Genomic DNA, 16,744 nt, shown 5'->3' on the forward strand with positions numbered 1-16,744 from the left:
GGGGATGCAGTGAAGGCGTTGCTCAGAACACAGCTCAGCTTCATGTGGCAGCTGCTGTCCAGCCCTTCCCACACAGGCTGGGGATGGCACTAGGCATCACCTGAACCAGCACACACAGATCCAGTGCTTGGGAGAGCGTGCCTGTGGAGGACAAATGCAGTGCTGGGAGGAGCAAAGGGATGTCTAGCAGAACTTTTGCTGTTAAAAATATATTGGTGAAGGAAATGAAAGTTTTGTATTACACAGGTTGCATGAAATCGTTAAGTCCTATGCACCATCTGCATTATTCATCTCTAGAGCCATTGGGGTTCTGGTCACTTACCATGGTAATAATGCTGCATTAATAAGGAACAGCTTAAACATAAAAGAGAGAGCATTATATTTATGGCAGTTATATAAGTCCTTCAACAGATTACTGCAGTTAAATGAAAGCTACTGCCACTTAATCTAGTCACAAAACTGTATAGTAATTCTTAGATTTATCATAATTATGATGACATTGAGTCATTTCTGTTTGTTCTTGTTTCTTTGCAAATGAGATTGAAGTATACCTTACAAAGATGGCATTTCTAGCTGCATGACTTCCAGGTGCACGAATTCTGTTTGTCTGCTAATCCCTTGCTGGCTCTGCACTTTTTTGGCAGCTAAACATTTCCTGGGGTGCACTGTAATAACAGGCAGCTGTCCTGTCAGCTCCACTGAAAGAGGAGATAATATGGCAGACAGCATTTGCTTTTTCCAGACCCATTTCTTACAGTTCCCTAAACTGATTCAAGTAACTGCTCTTAGTTGATGATGTAGTCTGTGTAGAACAAGGATGGATTTCTTTCTATCTGCTGCAGAGAAGGCATTATGAAGTAGTTTCCAATCAAAACATCAAAATACTTGTAAGGAGTTGATATGTTTGTATGGAGGAATGGCTATTTCAATACAGCTGAATATTCCCACAGACTTTAATCTGCAAGAAGGCTCCATGCAGTGATGAACAGCCCCTTCTGGATTTTCATCTCTGCCCCAGTTGTCTTGTCAACCTGGGGATTTAAACTAAAGAGCATATCTAATGAGGCGTTGAGTTTTCTCGGTAACATTTGACTTCGTGTCTTACTGAAGTCTTTGGTCTCTCCTCTGAGAGGCTGAACATCCTCAGCCCCCCCTGAGAGAATTCAGCTTTTTGAGTCTGCAGTGGGAGTTAATGTTCATGCCCACAGTGGCACTGAGCACTCTGTGCTGGGACATGTTCCACGTGCAGCATTTTGGCTTGAACATCCCTGCTTGAAGCACCCGTGGGAAGCAAGAGGTGCCTAAGGATAATTAGCTAATTAGAGCAGTTTAATGCTTTGATATGTCTAGACAATGTGTTATGGGGAGATATTTTTTTAGAAAGGCTCAATACTCTGAAGTTATCCATTCTGGGATTGATGTTCCATGGAATCAGTCCTTCAGTTTATGGGTGCTAAGTGGCTAATCCTGACCACAAAATTTCTTCCCAGATAAACCTTTTCATTAAAAAAAGTCTTCCTATTTTTAGGAACTTTTTTTAGTCCGTGTGACTTGCAGACACGAACAGTTCTTCTAAGTGAAGTAATTACGATTCATTTGCAAAACATATTTCCACATCCCAGTACATCTAGCTTTTATGTTTCTCTCTAAATCAAACTATATTCTTTTGCACTGAAGTTGCATTATCCCCTGGGCTGGTAACCTTTGGAAAGTTATATGTGAATCCAGTTTATCTCCAGAGCTGCAGCACAGCAGCTGTATTCTTAGGTCTGTGCATGGGTAAACTGTTGCTTTAAGTAATCTTGGATCACTGGGATGGAAACCATGTGATGAACTGCTGCTCAGTGTTTATTCTTTTATCAGCTCTTTGATGCTTGCACTTTTATCCATTTACTGCTCTTCTCTAAGTGAGATGGGTAGGGTGGTGTTCAGTGTGGCCGTAACATTTTGTTGTGTGCTACCTGAAATCAGTAAAGCCCTGGTGTTAGCCCTGTGGCTGTTCAGTATCTTGATATAAAGTGAATTGGTGTTCAAGTTTTAAAAAACAGACACCTTTTAAGCACACCTAAGGTCAGCATATGATTCCTAGAGGGAAGAGAGAGGGATTTCAGCCAGAAATTTTCAGTTTCTGAAAAGTGGTGGAGAAGGGAAGCATAGCTGACGTCCCAGCTACTGAAGTCCTTGAAGCTGATTTAATCCTGATGTCAGGCACTCTTTCCAACATGGGCAAACAGCCCATAATGTAAACTCTGGGGATGAGGCTGAATTTGGTGGTCACTTGCATGTCTTGAGGCATGAGAGCAAACTTGTGGTTAAAGCATCTGTCAGGGGATTAGGAAGGTCCAGAGTTGAAAGCAGTGATCTTCTAGGAAAGCACAACAAGGCTGCTCTGGGCAGAGCGCGCGTCCGGCTGCTCCGCTGAGCTCTGCCCGTGCACTGAGTGATCACCCTGGGGTGTAACAGGGCTCCCTGGGCTTCCATGCTGCACTGCCAAGTTATGCCTCCACAGCCTGCTAAGGAATGTGGGTCTGGCATGGGCTGGGGGCAGGTTTCATCTCTCTAATAGCACTGCACCACCCTTGCTAACAGCATCCCCATTTGATGGGAGACTGAAAGACAACATAACCCATTCTTGGACAGGAAAGGGGGTAGCGACTTCTTGTTGCTCCTGAAGCAAGGGATGTATAATTCCTCCTCACATTATGCAGATAACTTTTGAGCTCTGCTTGTAATTCTGACCAAATTGGCTCAAATGTGAAGTTGAAATTCACTTTTTTTTGAGTGCTTATTTCCATTTTGTTTTATCAAGCTCTTGGAGGAACTGAAAAACAATTTAGGGAAAAATTTACCTGAAAGTTTCAGAAATTTGGTCTTTGTATGAAATGAGGCCAAGAAGGTTGTATTTACCTCAAACTTGCATGCAAAAAACTTCCTTAATAACATGGGCTGAAACCTTCCAGTGCTTCAGTCTTGCTCCTGCGTGAATCTGGGTTCTCTGGTCTTCAAATTTACAGTTCAAGTTTCTTGGAAACCTCACAGTGAAATGTGTGATGCTTCTGTTACCAGCTCCAATACTTTGTAAGGCAAGTGAGGGAGCAGTTTGGGTGGAATTCTTGGGTCTTTTTCTCAGGAGAGTAACTGACAGCAGTGGTGGAAGTGAGTTTGAGACAGAAATACAGAATAAGGAGTTCCTTGCTTCTTAATTCCTTGTGGCTATTCATGCAGAGATGCTGGTCAAAATCTACCTTGGATCTTTTTATTTTCTTCAACTCACCATCGAGATTGCAGTTGTTAATTTGTTGATACCATATTGTGTGGCTCTTAGGAATTAATGAAAAAAAAGTTTTGTTTGCACAGCTACTAGTGGAATTGTTAGATTACTGAAAATCCAAATGCTCTGAAGTTCATGGATCTTGTTTCAAATATCCCAGCCAAGCATCATTATAAGAAATTTTCTTTTATCCGTTATGTTTTCCAGACTATCCCCTTAAAACATGTGGAATGCTGTGATTCCTCAGTGTGCTTTCCCAAGATGAAATTCAAATATTTTGATATCAGTTGAGTGTGACCGCCATAAGAGAAAGCTGAGATAAAAATAAATGGTTGCACCTACTTTGAAGGTTTGCTACAGAATAGAGCTTTCTGTAGTGTATCAGAATATTGCATGAGCGTTGTGAACAGTTGTGGTGCTGCTAACATAGTTTTCCCTTTAAATCATACTATTGAAATTGAAACTGAGCCAGAACAGAGCCTAGCTCAGTGCCCTGAAGACCAGTGGACCACGGCCTCCAGCAATCAAAGGGTTACTTTCAGTCCAAAGGCAGCACCTCCAAGAGCAGTGCCATGAGCCATTGCACGGGGTGACTTGGTGCTGGTACCCAGGGAAGGATGCTTATCCAGGGAAATGTGGTGTTTGGCAGTGCCCAAAGCCTGCCACAGCCTGCTCAGTTTGCGGGTGCTGAGATCATTATGTCAACAGCCCTGAAATTGTGGTGGGCAGCACTTGCTGGTGATCTCTCTTGAACTGGCTCCTCTGCATGTTTCCAGATGTTTGTTGTATTAGAAACAATTGAAAATTCACGGATGCCTTCCAAATACTGCTTATCCGTGTAAGACATGGTTCTGGTTGCCAAAACGATGTACTGGGATCATGAATAAATAGAGATGTGGAAATGGGATGTGAGAATTCCATAAAACAGTTTTTTTTTAATGAAGATGTTGTTTAAACAGTATGTAATGTTGGGAAATAGCCATATTATAACATAAACTGGGCTTAATGGACTGTAGTGCAGGAATGGTGGTGAATAATATCTAGAGTCAGTTGGTTGGCCATCAGTGCTTGCTGTTACTGGTTCTCACTGATTTTTATGATCCACTCTGTGGATAACCCAGTTACAGAACTGCTCAAATGCCCTCTCAATTAAAAATTCTACTTCTGCCAATGTTTTCCCTAATGCACAATGCATTTTGCCTTCTCACAGTAAACAATACACTTGGATTTTTCTGTTTTCTGGCCTTTTGCAAGTCATGAACACTGCAGCACATGTTGGAAGTTGCAAAATTGTCCTGCGTTTTGATCCAAGCCCACTTAAAAGAAGGAAAAAAACCACAGGCCTGTCCCTTTCTAACAGATTCAGAGATCCCTTATGCCTGGATTTAGGTTTCTGGTTTTGGAAGAAGAGGTGTAGACTTTGAAGGTTTTTTTAATGTCTTAGTTCTAGTGTGAGCACTCTACAGTTTTTAGAATGGTTGACCAGGTCGTTTAAATTGCCACTATCTAAATTGCCATTTGCCAGTTGATGGAAGCCAGAAATAACACTGTGCTGAGTGAAGTTGCTGGAAGGATGCTTCACAGAAGTAACTGACTGATTTCAGTTCTCCTGCTATTCCTCTGCAATTCACTGGTTTCAGTATCAAAAGAAGTATGAAGATGCCAAGCCTGATTTATCTGCCTGTGTGACTCCAAGTACGTGCAGCTGTCTGGTATCTGACACTGGGACCTCAAAGCCAGCAGTTTAAAAATGGCAGTGACAAAATGAGTATGTTGCAAGAGAATAATGGGCCTTCTAACTGAATTTAAGTCATTTATCTCTGCACTTTTCAATGAGGACAAGGGAATGCATAATAAGAAATACTGTAGAGTGAAGCTTTGTGCAGGATGGATTTATTCTCTGCCTTGCTCCATAATTAACTCTCCAAATACATGGATTTTATGGTTGGAAATGGTCAGAGGTGTTTTCCTCCACCATAGAATAAAGGGCAAGCTAGATCTATGCAGTACCACATCTGATACTTGCAAATGTTCAAAATGGTTAAAAGTAGATTTTGTGCAAACCCAAGGTGCTCTATAGCAAGCTGACTGCACTATTTATCTGAACTTCCCTGCGCAGATAAGGCTTGTGATCTCTGATTGCAGCTTCTGAAAGCCAACTGTGTTCAAACAAACGCTCTGCAAATCAGTTTGGGCTCATCTGGCTGATGTTGATGGAGCGCTGTGTGGAGAGTTGATAAGATATGTCAGTGTCTTATCTCCCTGCTTTATATCTGAAAGAAACATGTGGTGAAGAGTCTTGAATGGCTATGGAGAGCATAGATTTGATTCTCCCTGATGCTTCACAGCAAGAGTAAAAGGGTGTAGAGGTGTTTCACACCCTCTCAGCTCTGCTGCCAAAGGCCCCCAAGAGGCCATAAATAGGTGAACTTGCCTGAGACAGCCCTGGACACAGCACTGAGGTTGAAATCTTGTAGATTTGTGTAGGCTTTTACAGGTTGGGACTCATGTTTCAGATGAGTGTTCTGCGCAGCAATAATATTGATTACTGATGTTACTGACAAGTCAATTGAGGTATATAAATATCACGTGTGTGACTTGATTATATCACTCCACCAACAGAGCAGAAGCGGAGATCTGGATCTGAATGTAGGAACTGTCACGTCAGTGTTGGTTACACCACTGACTTGGCTGAATTGCCACCTTTATTAAGTGTATGTGATATATGGCTTGTGTGCATGTATATGTTACTGAGGAGAAAGTGGGAAGAATGAACTACATTTCCATTGCAATTAATTTTTCTGGTAGGACTGATATTATCTCCTGAAATCCAGGATCTGAAAAACAGTGAATATTGTATCAACATTTAGAGTAACAGGTAATTTTGCTGCTACAATGAAATCTGACTATTGGAATCAAGTCTCAAAATTACACTGAACTATGTACTAAATAATATCTATTCCCTAATGAAGAATTCATTTTCAGTTAATAGCAAATCTTTGTGAAGTATAATGAAAAATACAGTACCATGCATAGTAAACTGGCCTCTGTTTTCTTTGACAGCACGCCAGTTTCTCAGCTGCAGCACTACTATACTATTCATCTCCATAAAGGGCTTTTTTGAAAGCATTATTAAACAGCAGGAAGGAATGGTGTATGACAGCTTCATTAGTCACTAGGAGCCAAACCTGGCCACTTTCTGCTGGGAAATATTAGCACAATCGAAAACATGCCTGGGTTGATGGCATCCAAACATTTCTTTCCCCCCAAATTTTTGGAGTATGGCCAGATCTTGGTTTTAAGATCCTGGAATGGCAGCTGTACCATTAAGTCCTCTTTAGGTGTAGTTTGTCTTTTTCTGTGAGGAAAACATGGACTTCTCTGTCCTAAAGTCCAGAAATATTTGCAGGAGACTTTTTAATCTGAAACGCACAGACAAAGGAAGTTCTCTCCAAGTGCACAGTGTGATCTTGCTGAAACTGCAAATGCCCCAGTGCCATAACTGCAAGCAATGTTTGATCATTTTGCATGTTTCTGTGCAGTGTTTGCTAAAGGTGCATCCGGCTGGCAAGGTGCTCTGATGTGTAAAGATGCTCAGTTCCACTGAGATCAGCAAATGTGAGGTTCTGAGCTAACAGTATTTCAGGTTCTATTTGTCAGCCCGAGACTAACTGCATTTAAAGTGAGACCTTCTGCATCTTCCTCAACAAAAGCCCAAGCTACAGGATAAACATCAAGGATAAAAATCAAGTTCCTGCATGCATCTGTTGCACAATTTATTGCTCTTTTGAAAATATAACACGCAATTAGTAAAGTGAATTACCTGTCTAAGAAAAGTAAAATGAGCAAAGCTTGCAAAAATCCTGTGGAATGCTTTAGCTAGCTTTGATTCCAAGAAAACACCACCTAAAAGTCAGTTCTTTTTTCAGCAAAGCCTCAGTACCAGAGAAGTCCAGGGAACTGATGGAACTCATATTAAAAACAGTGTATACAAAGAAGTATTTTATGGTCCAGCTGTTCTTCATTTCCTGTATATTTGTAAAAATAAAATTAGCCCTTAATACATAGTTATTTATGCTTTTCTACCCACCTGGAATTTTCTGTGAATATTTTACAGGTAACACCATTCATAATTAAGAGTAAACCAACAAATGCCTGGTGCTTGAGTGATGACTTAAAGTACACTTGCAGGCTTAGCCAAGGCCTGGTGTGGCCGAGCCAAACGCAGGAGGGGAGGTTGTGCAAGAGTGCCTCTGCATGATATTGGAAATCCTGATTTTTTTTCTATGTCAGCTGGTGTGTCCACCCCATTTGGACTCCTCTGTGGGCTCGAGCCCAAGCAACAGACTTGGCTCAGTGTCCCTGGAGGCTCCAGCTCTGGCTGAGCTGCTCTTGCAATATGTGCTGGGTCATTGTACTCGCACAAGCCTGCAATCGTCAGCTTTGGTGTCTCCTGCTGCCAGTAACAGCTGAGACTCTTCAGCACAGAGATCACAGGAGGCAGTTCTCTTCCAAACCTTTTTTATTTAAACACAGAGTATTTGGTGTGAGAGTCAGTTCTCATGATTCTTGGGGGCTCCTCCTTGTTCAAGCTATCTCAGTGACAGCCTTGAAGTTGGCCCACAAGCCTTGTAAGGGCTTTACTGGTAACAATAGCCACAAAGCCACAACTGAAAAGCTATGTGCTTAATCTACAGGATTAACACAAACAAGATGTCCTTGAGCAGGATAGGTTTACAGCAGTCTTGCAGGAGTCATTTTCTCCGAGAACAGAAAACAAAACCTTTGCAGGCAGCGCCTGGTGAGACGGGAGCAGAGCAGACCCCCAGGGTGACTGTCAGCAATGGGCTACTGCCTCTCCCTGCTGCTAGCCCACAGGAGCTGCTCTCCAGCTCAGTAGCGTGTGTCTCTGCCTGTGTGTGATCCTCTGATGCTGAAGCTGCTTCCAGTTCTCCATAAGCTGGAGCCATTGCTGACAGAGCTTTCAGTGCCTCTTGTCCTGGTGCTCTGAGGTGCTGGTGAGCAGGTCTTGGCCATGAGGTGTATGACACCTGAATGCACATGCGTGCTTCCTGACCTCTCTTGGTGCATGAAAGCCAGCCTTTGTTCAAAGGTAGGATTGCTGATGGTGGAAATAATCCTCTGCTGCCAGGGGCCTGGAGAAAAGGGTGATGCCCACTGGGTAACTCCATCTCCTGCTGCAGCTCCCAGTTCCTCTCCAGCAATAACATATTTCTTCCCACACCTTTGTATTTGTTTCTCAGTTAATGGCTCTGCAGTTCATTTTTGTTCAGTGGACTTTTGTTTGTGTGTTCTCTTTGCCTTGGCCCACTTGTTCTTGCTGTTGGACCTCGCTGAAAGCCCTTCCTAAACATAACAGGCAGACAAGGAGAAAAATGTTTCATAATTTTTACTGTTCTCAAAACTACCAGGTGGAGTGAATTTATCTAAAAACTCTGGTTTAACCCTTTTCTACTCCTCAATGTAAAGGACACCATGTCTTGTTGATGGTATTCCTTGAATATCAACTGTCCTGATTCGTACTTTTAAGGTGGTCTCTGCATCCAAGAAGACTGCATCTTCCCTATGAAAATTGGATTTTATTTTTTGGATTTTATTTTTTTATTTTTAGATTAAAGAGAATCCCTAACATGCACGAACTAAAAAAAAATCAGGCTCTCAAAAAAAATTTCCCAAAAAACCCATATAAAGCTTTAATTTTTATAATAATTCTTTACCAGTTGGAGGAACTATGCTTACTAGGAAATGCAGTATTTACTGGGATAGCACGGGTTTACAGCAGCTTCCTTGGTAGCTGATTTCTACCAGAGTACAAAATGCAATCCTAGCCCAGGAGTTTTAGTGGACTTTATGTCCATGTGCTGCAGCTTTGCAGGTGCGATGGATAAATTAAATTTCACAGCACTCCCTTGAGATGGTGCCCAGAGTAAGAATCTAAGCCTGGAGATCTGAAGTTAAATCCCTCTGAATAATTTTAAAAGCAGATTTGTGGCACTCTAGAGAATAGTGAAGTGAAGCAGGGGAGGAAGGGGGTGTAGGGGTGCTGCTGTCCAAGCAGGGCTGAATCTCAGAGGGTTAAGGAAGGCATAGCAATAAGGAATGGAAAGACATAGCACTCTGAGTTAATAGGCGACTTTTGTGATGGTAGGAAAAAGATTATTTGCTTTTGTAATGCTAGGAACAAATTGATTCCTTCCTAATGCTGTGTGTAAAGGCAGATGGAGCAGTGGTGGGTGAAGAAGGCAAGGGAAAAGGCAGTGGGTTGCATCTTCCTTTTTCAGAAGCTGTTTATCAAATAAATCAGCAGAATTTGTACACTCCTTTGAAGATATTTCTAGCCTTAAATACAATAAAGATAGCTACTTTGTACAGTGAAATAGCACATTACGAAATAATTTCAGTTTCCCTCATGCCTTATATTGCCCTTGCATTTACAACTCTCTGTACAAAATAGGTACTACCCACCTGTGTCAGCTGAGTCTCAAGCAACATCAGTATAAAAGCTGCTTGTGAAGAATGTGCTGACCCTGGACAGTGTCAGAATATTTCACCAGCGAGACCTCAACAGGCAAAGGTGAAGCTCTCCTTAACTAGAGTAGAAAGACCATATATTAGATTAGTTATAAGAAATCAAATAATGCTGGAAACACTGGTCAAGAAGGATCCTGTTTCATTACAGATGTCTGGCAATAAGACTTCTGACCTGGGCTTATAGAAGAGAGTGAAAATCTTTCACTTATTCTGTGAAAGATTTTTACCATAGTCTCTGGGAGTATTTAGGTTGTTTGAGTTCTGAATCATTTCTGATTAACAATTTTCCTGATTTTGTCAGTCTTGACTCATCAACCTGTAATACATTACCTGACACACTGACCTATTAACTATTCTTCTATCTGAGATGCCATAAAAACCTCTGCATTTTCATTTTGCAACAGCTATGAATTATTTTGGAACACACTAATTACTAAAAGAAGCATTTTGACTCTGGAAAACAAGCAAACCACTTTGAAGGTCTGTCATCCCCTCACTTTATTTAAGATGTGACTGTCAGCATTTTATCCTGGTTGTGGGTTCGCTCTGTTGGGCCTGGTTTAGACACAGTTGCCTCAGAACTGGCCTCAGGCACCATCACATCTCTTTGCACAGACAAAAATGATAGTGAGACACTGAAGTAGTTGTGCAAGAGAGCAACACATGTCCAGCATGACCAACCCTGCTTTTGGGCTTCTAAGGCTGGGTGGACTAGAGAGTGCCCTGTGCTGTCAGCTGGCAGTCGAGTCCCTCTCCAATACCCATATTACACAGATATTTTCTATAATGTGGAGCAGAAAAGTTGATAATTTCTGAGTGATTTCTTCTCTATCATTTGTGAAGTTAACCACTTCTGCAATGGCATCTATTTATTTTGAGAAGGCTTAGGAAGAGACTGAGGCCAGTACAAGTAGCATTCAGTTAATAGAGTAGAAAATGAAGACTCAAGTGCAACACATCAAAGACTTTGCTTCCATTAAGCTGTGCCAGTGCTTCACATGATCTTTTTGAGTGGAGAATGATGAATATATGATTTGAAGTGTATCTGCATATAGGAGTAAGTTCTCCAAGGCAGAAATGGCTTCATAAGCCAACATGACCTCTCAAATGAGACTGCAGGGCTACTGTGCAAATGGGTGCCATCCATCTGCTACTCAGCTGGCAAAGGCTGACTGTGTTTCAGAAGCTGAATGTTCTTCCCATGCAGTTAATTTCTTCCCTGGCAGAAAATGCTGATGTGGAGTTTGATTTTAAACAACGAGGAGAACAATGGGAACTACGAAACGGTCCAAGGAACTCTGTTTTTTTCACTTGGCTCAGTTCCTGTCCTCAGGCATTGCACTGCAAGAAAAAACCCATTCTGATAGAGTTCAGGAGATACCCTGCCTGGGGGTTTTTCAAAGAGTGTCTGAGATGTACCAAAGGCTATCTGTGATTGCACCAAACCAGTGCTGCAAAGAAAGAAATCTGTCCCAGAAATGGTAATAAGCTGCTCTGCTTGTAAGAGGTTTCTTCCCTTCTGGCCTGGGAATGAGAGGCTGAAGGGAGGAGTAGTGAGGGCTGTATGACCGACCAGCTGAGGACTTGGGGCAGCCTTGTGCAGCTCAGGATGGCTGAAGGCTCTGTGTTTCCCCCTGCAGTCTCACTGACCTAAGGCCCTTCCTGATCTCCATGTGCCCAATGTATTGAGTCACTAAAATGTACATCATCTATGCAAGCACTTTTTAATCTTTCTTTTTTTTTTTTGGACAAAGATACCTACACCTTTGTGTCTATCTCCCTATTCTTACACTTTACATTTTGGATATTTATTGTAGAGTTTAAGTATTTGCTTTAAAGAAAATGTAATTCAATGTCTCCCCAAAGATTTGCTGTTCCCCATAAACATTGCCTGGAAACATCTGTTTCCCTCATATGGATCTCATAATTTGTGCTTTGGATTTCTTCCAGTGCTCTGTGGAAAACTGATGCCTTCCAGAGACAGAAACCTGATTATGAGAAACCTCATGGGCAATAGTGAGTGCCTTGGTTGCAACTGATTTTGAAGACACAGAGAGAGAGAAGCAGAGATGGGAGAAGCGGTTTTTATGAAAAGTTTCGCTTTACAGGGACATGCCATGCGCTCTTGTAGTCCTTTCAGGGAGATGCAGAGTAGCCTCTGCCTGAGTCTGCCTCTCTGTGTTTTTGACCCTGTACCAACTCCTCCTGTGCCTGACAGACACAGGGGTCTTGAAGATAACAGTGTTCTTGAAGTTCCACTAAAGTATGTTAGTGGAAGAGGAAAAGGACCCTTTTCTCCAAGTGCTCTGCCTGCAGCACTACATTGCTAGGCATCAGAAAATCTATGCAGAAAGAATTTTAAAGAATATGAGAATTAAATAAGCTTCAACTAGTCACAGAACACAAGTAAATACGCCAGGCTTTCAGTTTCAACATTGATGAGAAGAATTGAAAATAAAGCACCTACAGTCTCCAAACATCTTGAAGAACATCATGTACTGTGTCCTGTACTGGACAGGAGCTTTGTAGACAGCAAAGCTGTACAGGACTGGGTCTCTTCATCTTTCTCCCTCCCTCCGTGGCAGTGGAAGATGGTCCCTTCTACAGAGCAGCAGTCCAAGAAGGAGGTGGAAAAAACTTTGCCCTTTGACCTGCTTTGGCTTGTACCAACTGATGGGACAAAGGAAGGATAATGTGTTCATTACCAGCCTATGCACTTCTTGGGGTTCAAATGCTCTTTGGCGTTTCTTAGGGCTTGTCCTTGTGGAGAAGAACGACTTAACTGAAAATAAAACAGCTGGAGAATAAGAAGTGGTAAAGAATGGAGATGGGAGGAACTTGCCAGAAGAGGCAAGAATTCAAAATTCCTTTTCTGTATTCAGTGTACGAATCCTGTCCACCTAGCCATTTGTCTTTGAGAACTAAGCCTGAGGAGGAGGTGGCAGTTGTTATATACAGATCTAATGATCAGAGTTTGCCCAGGGGTGCAGAATCCAGGTATGTCCTCAGCCTGAAGTGCCCAGGATCCCTCACCTCCTACTTCCTGGCGTGCCCTGGATGGTGCCGTTGAGCATTTGTGTCTGAATGGAACCATTTTGCACTACAGTGATTAAAATCTGCATAACAAAGTTGGTTGGGCCAAGTTTGCAGTCAGTCAAGAATTTTATTGGATTCAGCTCTGCATTTAGCTTTGCTCTGAGCTAGTCATGGAATTCTGGATAAATAACCGATCTGTGCTGTATTGTATTGACCTCCTAAGCATGTCACAAGACTTAGGAGTTCAGCCTGTGGGAGCAGGAACTTCCCTTGTGTTTCATGCAGCGCCAAATTCTTTGACTCACATTAAGAAATGGTCCAAGATTACCATTGTCTCTGCACAGGAACGTTTTTACCTCTGCTTGGAAGAGCGCTGTGGGTGCACCAGGCTGTACATTTGCTTGTGACATTCTACACTTCTTGGCTTTTGGTAGCTGCCCACACCCTTCCCTTGTGTTTGTTGTAATCGGTTACATCTGTCAGTTTGTTTTTGTGCACACACTGACCTCAAATAGGAACAGGGAAATCTCTCTTTGGGAATAGCCGTGATGAGGTACATATCCTTTGTATCGGTGCTCATGATCCCTGCTTGGTTTGGGCTCTCCTCTCCGTACACATATTTGGTTTTGCCAGGCCTCTGGAATTTTCTTCCATTTGGCCCAAAGCAACTCTTAAGGAGAGGCTTTCTTTCTTGAGCAGTGAATTTTGGATGCTCCCATGTCCTCTCTCTGTCCAAATAGCATTACACATGTACTGCTACATGAATTGTTCACTTAAAATTGCTGGGACTGGGGCTTTAGTGCTGGGCAGATCAGGGCCATGGTGAATGTATGCATTGCATCTGAGTTAAGTGAAAGCAGCAGCTTCATTATTCCAACACCTTAAAAACTTGCTTTCATTGTAGTTCCTCCTTTCTAATTTTTCACCCCGTGGTCTCCTTACAGCTGAGGAAACCCCTACCTTCTTGGCCCTTGCCACCCTGCAAGAATCCTGATGCGAAAGGGTGGTTAAATGCTAAACTCAGTGCCACTCTCTTGCTCTATCTCTTGGTGCTGCAGAGATGCCCCAGAAGGGTGAGCCTGGGTCTGGGCCACCAAGCAGTCCCCAGGTGAACAAAGTAACCCTGCAAGCATGAGGTGCTCAGGGTTCTCCTGGCTCTGGCTTTGCTCCACAGGAATGGAGCTGCCAAGTTCTAGTCAGAGAGCAGAGAGAGAGCAGTATTTATGGGATCTGAGCATTATTTATGTCACAGGAAGAAGAATAGGGTAGATTATGGTCACCGGTCCGTTTGTGTTGCACAGACACACAAGAAGCATCATTAGAGTTTGAGTCCAGCAAAGACCTAGTTTGTTTACAGCATAGCTGGATGTTTTTCATTCCTGGGGAATAGGTGTCTCTTGGTTTTGAGTCAAATTTAGGAAAGAAAAGAAAAAACTGAAAAACAGAAAATGTGAGCACTGCTTGCAGTCTGCCTCTTCCAATTCAAGCTGTGCTGAGGTAAAACACTTCCCGGGACAGCAGCCATCTCTGGGTGGGGTTGTTTTGGAGGAGGGAGCTCAAGTAGGCATGGACACGAGTGAGGAAACTGCTGCAGTTTTCCTGAAAGTGGAATGATGTTTTTAAAATTCCTATCCACCCTCAGAACTTGGGATTTGCTGTCTGTCTCTGTTAGGCAAGAATGTCTCAACTTAAAACCTAGCACGAAGTTCATGTTCAGATGGCCTGCTGGCTGTACTGAACATCAGCAAAATGCTGCTTTGGACCTTGCATCTGTCCCTTCAAGAGCCTGGTCCTTTCCTCACCACAATCCATCCTCAAGTCTGTTGCTGGGAGTGAGGGGGCTCTGTGTTTGCGATTGGGAGATGTGACTGGCTTTGGCAAAGCCTAGTGTGTGATCCCTCAGGCCCTCCCCAGCCCTCTGCTTGCTCACCAACCCTGCCTATCCTTTGTTTGTTTGTTGTGTTCTTTATATTTATTGCCATCTTTCCCAGAACCGAGGAGGCGCCGCGGGGAGATGTGGGGCATGGCTGCTCCCGCTCTGCCCTCTCTTGGGTAGCGGCAGCGGTGCTGTGCCTTCCCAAGGGCAGGCAGCAGCAGAAGTGGTTTAACCAGAAGTGTTTTAACTTGCCAGGAGTATTTTAACCAAGGTCTGGCACACCAGCGATGCTGAGCAGTGCCTGAACTCGCCCTACCCCCATGGGATGCTCGGATGCCTGAGCCGCGGTCCCGGCTGTCTGTCCTGTCCGGGGAGGGATGTGCAGTCTGTCCGGGGAGGGATGTGCAGTCTGTCCGGGAGGGATGTGCAGTCTGTCCGGGAGGGATGTGCAGTCTGTCCGGGAGGGATGTGCTGTCTGTCCGGGGAGGGATGTGCTGTCTGTCCGGGGAGGGATGTGCAGTCTGTCCGGGAGGGATGTGCAGTCTGTCCGGGAGGGATGTGCAGTCTGTCCGGGAGGGATGTGCTGTCTGTCCGGGGAGGGATGTGCTGTCTGTCCGGGGAGGGATGTGCAGTCTGTCCGGGAGGGATGTGCTGACGTGGCTCGTTTGGGAGCACATGGAGCATCCCAGTCCTGGTGACGGTGCTGCTGAAGCTCCTCGGCTCTGGCACACCAAGCTGCCCTGCTCACAATGCGATCTTTATCGGCAGCAGACCGGCTGCTCTGAGAGCAGGGAAGGTAAAGCATGGCAGCAATGCGGAGCAGCAGGAGCGTGTTAACCTTTCGGCTGGGCAGTCCAGGGATGTTCAGGGAAAAGAGCCTTCAGGTTTCTTCATTTTTTGTAATGAAGCCTTTAAAAAGATTTGTTTTCCCCCAGTCTCCACACTTTAGAAAGGCGGAGGGAAGAACCTCCAGCTCAATACGAAAAGGTGACTTTTAAAAAGAGCAACAGTTTGGAATCAAAGGCAAATGGAACTCGTTTGTTTGCTTTTGTTTAGGTTTGGGTTGTTGTGAGGATTTTTTATTAGACTTTTTTTTTTTTTTTTTTTTTTTTTTTTTTTTTTGGTAACAGCATTGCTCAATAGTTAATCTTCTGCAGAACAAATAACTTCTGCTTCCTGTGTTATGAAATCCTGGAAACAGTTTTGAATTTTAAGGAAAGCAAGCACACTTCTGCAGGGAAGACGCAGCAAAAGAGCTCCCTCTCTTGTCCATTGCTGGTTTTGGCCAGTTTGCTGCAATGTAAAAGTATCAAGCTAAAATCAGAGAGAAACCCCTGTTAAATTACATTGAACTGAGGGTTTAACTTCAGTTTTCTACTTTATATAAATTGAATTCAAACGTTTGGAAAAAGCTGAGTAGCAAGTGCTGGCATTCAACACCCAGATGAAAAAAATGAAACCAAAACCAGTGAAACATCCAACTGTTTTTGATAAAGCACTGAAACGCTACCCCTGAAATAAGTCCTTAAAAACACACTGGGAGATGCGTCTCTCATGCTATCTATAAAATATTCAACAAAACTTGGTTTTGATTCTATTTTTCTCATCAGTTTTAGTTCCCAGTAAAACTTCATTGTACTGGGTAAAAATAAAAATCTCTTTAACTGTCACTCTCAGAGTCAGTTCAGCTGGGCTTAATCCAGTAGTAGAGTAAGTCTAAGGAAAAGATGTTTTAACAGCAGCTATTGAGCTGTTATTTGTTAATTACTGTGAAAAGCTAGAAGAAAATAACTTGTGAAGTGTCAGTTTTCCAAGATAGTTCTAACAATCCTGTATATATGAAATGCGACTTTCTGGGCACCACTATAATAAAAATTGCATGTTCAGAGTTAAATGCTCCATTTAATTTGTGCCATACCTTGTGAAGTCAAGTTACTGCATTTGTTTGCTTACTTTTCTAATCAAAATTTTTCATTTAATGGGAAAAATAGCTATACTAAGAAGGCTTC

This window comes from Melospiza melodia, chromosome 5 (assembly GCF_035770615.1).
Source record: "Melospiza melodia melodia isolate bMelMel2 chromosome 5, bMelMel2.pri, whole genome shotgun sequence".
Taxonomy (NCBI): domain Eukaryota; kingdom Metazoa; phylum Chordata; class Aves; order Passeriformes; family Passerellidae; genus Melospiza; species Melospiza melodia.